A 5298-nucleotide genomic window follows, 5' to 3' on the forward strand; every position below is an offset into this window, starting at 1 on the left:
ACAAGAGCACCACTGCCATTGCGGTTGCGGCTCGCAGTGACATTGAGGTAATTACGAGCCAAATTCTCTGCCTCTGAAATGAAAGGTGCCTGGCCTAAAACTTGCTGATTACTACCACCCAACACAACCTAACCACATGTATCATAACATACACATATCCAGCCCAACTGCGGCAAACCTAACCCAGCTCAACGACACAGAACACAACCTATATTAAACCTTATCCAACCCACTCAACAAGTCCTGTGCCTCGGCCTCTTGGTATAGTAATACCCAGAATAAAAAACATCAGCAAAATCAGGACACGAGCAAACATTTCAAAAAATCCGCAAGCTAAAAAAAAAAAGACACCTTCTCCACTGAGGGATTTGAACCTGAGCCTTCCCATTTAAAAGCAGGTGCCATACCATAGCACCATAGGAGCAGCTGCAGAGGGCGCAGTTTTAGGGAGTATTTGTCCCAGAGAATCTCCCAATGGCGTACTTCTCCAATCAGAGGGTACTGACTTAGAAATTTCTTATGGTTGCAGTGATAACAGACACTACCAAATGTTAACGGTAACCTTTGACTGAATTTGCCTTTGTGACTATAGGAAGCCTCATGCCGCAGCAAAATCCGTTTCACTTACAACCATTGTGAGTAAGGGGTTTGCTCCGTGGCGATGAAATTTCTAAACTGCAGCGAATAAACGTAACAAATGTAGTGACTGAAGCTGTGTTCGAGAAAAAAAAGAAAAAACCTTGCCAACAGTCCTTTCTGGGAGCGCAGCGCAGCAGCACTACCGGCACAAGCTGTGGGGGGCACTTAGACGATGACCGCGGCCACAGTATGTCCATCCCACATTTTAGCGAAACATGTTCACTGCGCACGTCTACGACATGCCGGGAAGTTTCAGAGGCTGCTTGCTTTCCTAATGCTGGTAACAAGTGTGCCAGTAAAGCTTCGGTGAGCCTGTTGCGAAAAGAAATGTCTTATTTAAACGGACGCTAAATCACTACATTGTGTCACATCTTATTGTGGTGTCTTTCTCATTTCAGCTTTTTTTTCCAACCCTTCTGTGTGTGGTGCTTGACTGTTCCATTTCATGAGTAATAAAAACCACAGTAATTTGTAGCAAAGTTGATGCCTCGTGCTTGTCCTATGGTGTTCTCTCCCACTCTGTTGCGCTGGGTAGTTATTTTCTTTGTATACTGACCTCGGACAAGGGTACTTAACCAGCTTGCATGGGCTGCATACCACAACATCTGCCCTCTGCAGTGTGGATTACTTGATCTCGCTGTACTTCATTAGCAAACAAAAGCAAACTGTGTGAAAATTTATCGTTTGCTTTTCCCGGCACCTTGCAACAGGAGACCCGATGCAGGACATTGCACTTACTTTAGGATAGGGGTTTCGACAGTGCCACACATCGTGCATGGCCCAACTCGGGTGTTACTTGTAGAGCTACAGCCAAGGTGCATGAAGGCAGGTGTACCATTTTATTTTATAATTTCATACCTAAGGTAGGCCATTCAGCAATTAGGAGAATATTTGTTGACTGGCCAGCTGAGGTGCAACTTTGCCAGTAGCATTACGAAGGCCACTACGATTCGTCGTATATGGAGCAAATCTATTGCTGTTAACTTTGTCCCATGAATTTTAGTTATGTGTAGTGTCTATGCCGTTGCACATTAAAATAACTAAGGCGCTCAAATTTAATGTATGTGTGTTTTCAGCACAAGGCCAAAGACTGCCAGGCTATGTTGTGAAACTCATCTAAAGCTACTCTGGCCATTTGCAAGGTTGAACATTTGCTACATGTGCACTTTCTCTCAACTGCCACAAGTGAGCGCCTGAAAACTTATTTTGAAAACTGTTATTTTCTAGGTTCCGAAAGAACAGAGAGGCCTGGCATCGGATTGCGGAGTACTTTGAGGAATCATGGAACTTTCACAACTGCTTGGGAGCAGTGGACCGGCAAGCATGTCCAGATTGAGGCTCCTCCCCACTCGGAAGCGTCTATTACAACTACAAGGCGGTTAATACTGTTTACTACACTCTATAAGGTGTAATTTACATTTGTGCAGCTTCTTAGGTTTTTAAAAGTTTCCATTTTCATGCCTTGTTAAAAGACACATATTCAATTGTGCTGATTGCCATTGTGGACAGAACATTGCGGTTCGTCGGAGTTGACGTGGGCGCCTATGGGCACGAAAGTTATGGTGGGACCTTTAAGCTGTTGACGATGGGACGCCAGCTCAGCAAGGGCTCCTTGAAGCTGCCAGCAGCCAGCCAGCTACCTGAATGCAGTGCAGTGGCACCCCATGTTTTCATTGGGGACGAGGCCTTCCAGTTAAGGCCGTATTTCGTAAGGCCGTACCAAGGGCGATATCTGGAAAATGACCGCCGCATCTTCAATTATCACCTAAGCCGAGCAAGGTTAAATATTTACTCATAGCAGTGCTATAGAGAGTGTGTGACAGCTACAGAGGGCGCAGCGCCATCATCCTGTGGCAGAATAGGTGTGCCACAGCCGCCTTCTGAACAGCCGTTCTCCGCGGCAAGCAATATAATCCAACGAGCTGAACTTCGCTGACAACGAAAAGAAACAACAAGTTTCCACGGAGACAAGGGCCACTTACTGCTGTTATCAAACTGGTCGACAAGCACAATCACAGCACAGGAATACCAGAGACACGGGACACATTTCCTACATACTTTCAGCCTGGAAGAACCGCCTCCCAAGCAATGGCGGAGCATGAAAAGCTGCTCAGCAAGCAAGCGAATGGCCTTGTGCTGCTAGCAAATGGCATGGTGAACCCTGGGGGCAAGAACGGTGTATCACTGGCATTAACAATGGAGAGCTAGAATGTTCAGCCCACAGGAAGACTCACTACCACTGCTGCAAAAGAAGGCCTCCAACTTTGCAGCCAATGGTATGTTTTTTACTGTGCTGAAAATATTAGTTGCTCTATTCACACAAGTGTTAGGACCATCCTCTGCTTTCTTAGTACAACAATGATAATACATATTTTGTAAGGTATTCCTTGAGTCCTTCACTTTTCAAATTTCTGTGAAAACCAAGTACAACTCACAGAACAGCCTTCCGTTAAGGCCACATAAGAAAGTCAATTTTTTTGCCCAAGATCGATTTTTTGCATTTGGTGGTTTCTGTACGCCCAAACATCTAAATATGTTGCAACAAAAACTATCCTATCATCATTAGTTCTGAAGTTACAGTACGCTTTCCAGACCACACCCTCATATTCCAAAATCAAAACCGAAACCATGTTGCATGGGTTCAGAAAGTAAGTGTTTTTCATTAATATTATTAATATTCAAAATACTTTATAAATTTTATTATGACTGAAAGCTTAACTGATGTCGTAAAACATAGTTTTTAGTTTTTTGTAACTCTGCAAACCGCCACAAGAGGTGTGAACAACACTCGTCGCATTGCTCGTAGAATATCTTGTTTTGTTTACCTTGGTGGCTAACGTCAGGCTTCGTTTCCCGAATTTCTCAAGTGCTAGAGCAACAAGGGCAGTGTGTTTAGGCCATCTAGACCACATTCTGACCACCATGGCGAAATTCAGAGCACGTGAAACAAGGAAGCGCAAGTTTGCTGGGATTAACACATGCCGAAGAGACTGCCTTCGAACACAGTAGAAGTGGGTGTTTCGCCAACTGCCAAGAAGCTTGGGGACATCGAAAAAGGCTACGAAGCCCTGCTAGAGGATTCTATGCTTCAGGGAAACAGGGTAGTGGACATTTCAATCTTTTCTGATGTGGTTTCATTGCTGGCATGTAGTGAATGCTTGAAGACGTCACTGAAGCTCAAGGAATGCTCGAAACGAGGGATATGCTTTACTCGTGCAGTCGTGTGTACCGATTGTGGGTTCGAGCTCGTATTTGATACATTGAGAAGAGTGGCACATGCCAATGAGAACAATGTTTGTCTCGTTTACGCGATGCGCCAGCTAGGAAAAGGGCGCGCAGGTGCGGAAACATTTTCTAAAGTGATGAACAAACTGCCCCTCCACGCCACTCCGCCTACAACAATATATCGTCTCAGCTTTCTGGTGCGGCTACAGAGGTGGCATTTCAATCGATGATTGATGCTGCTCCAGAAGTTCGTAGTGTTGTGGGGAGTGCCGCGTGCAGTGTTTCAGGTGATGGAGCAGGGCAAAAGCGTGGACATTAATCTTCGAACGGCAGTGTATCAGTGATTTCTGTTGACACAGGCAAGGTTATTGATGTTGAGTCCCTTTCTTGCTCATGCAAGTCTTGCAAAACACAAAGCAAGTTGAACCTGGAAAGTGCTGAGTACCAGGAGAGTGGAAGGCAAGTTACACTTGCTGCCAAGCAAATCATGAAGTGCCGGCACTATGGAGACGGTCGGTCTATACTGAATATTTGAAAGGCCAGAAACAACCAGACGCTTGAGGTACCTGCAATACTACGGTGATGGGGATATTAAGAGTTATGCGACTGTGAAAGACATGTATGGAAATAACAGTGTACAGAAACTTGAATGCATTGGGCATATCCAAAAGCGCCATGGCTGCTGCCTGAGAAAACTTCAGAAGGCAGTGCGTGGACTTGGAGGTAAAGGGAAGCTCACAGATGCCCTCATAGACCGCCTGCAAAACTATTATGGCACTGCCATAGGAGCAAATGCGGGGAACCTTTCTGCAACGAAACAAACAAACTACCCTAGCCAGTCTGTTTCACTGCAGCTCTACAAACATGCACCCAAGACACGGCCTGTGCCCATTTGGACCACAAAGCTGGTGTGGGTACAGAAGGGTAGCAGCACTCGGCCAAGGGAAGTATGTGCAGAAAGATGGGCTTCCAAATGATGTGCAGTGAAAACAGTGTACAATGATTTGTGTTCGAATGAGCTTCTGATGAAGTGTCTGCACGGAAAGACACAAAATGCAAATGGGTGCTTCAACGATCTCGTATGACAGCGGGCTCCCAAAGAGGTCTACGTAACCTTGCCTACACTGTTGTTTGCCTTGGACGATGCTGTGGCACACTTTAATAGTAGCAGTGCAAAGGAAAGTTTGACATCCACCTGAATGCAGCCATACGGCTACAAAGGAAAGCTATACAGCTATACAGCCTAAGCTTAAAAACAACAATACATTTTTTTTCAACAAAGCGTCAATGTTACTGGACCCATGAATAACATTTCGATTAGGGGTTAGCAGCAGCAATGGACATGGGAGTTAATGAAACCACACCGGATTTAACCAAAACTTACGAAACTATTTCCATCTCTTTTTCAGTGCCATTCCTGACGGTAACAGACAG

At 45.2% G+C, this 5298-nt stretch overlaps 1 pseudogene; it reads left to right on the forward strand.

Annotated features, from left to right (window-relative positions):
• The first annotated feature begins 3561 nt into the window (after positions 1-3561).
• LOC144146476 (uncharacterized) lies at positions 3562-4391 on the forward strand (annotated as a pseudogene).
• The last annotated feature ends 907 nt before the right edge of the window (positions 4392-5298 follow it).

Source organism: Haemaphysalis longicornis, unplaced genomic scaffold, assembly GCF_048455015.1.
Source record: "Haemaphysalis longicornis isolate Haplotype H1 unplaced genomic scaffold, Haemaphysalis longicornis Haplotype H1 scaffold_7, whole genome shotgun sequence".
NCBI classification, from domain to species: Eukaryota; Metazoa; Arthropoda; class Arachnida; order Ixodida; family Ixodidae; genus Haemaphysalis; species Haemaphysalis longicornis.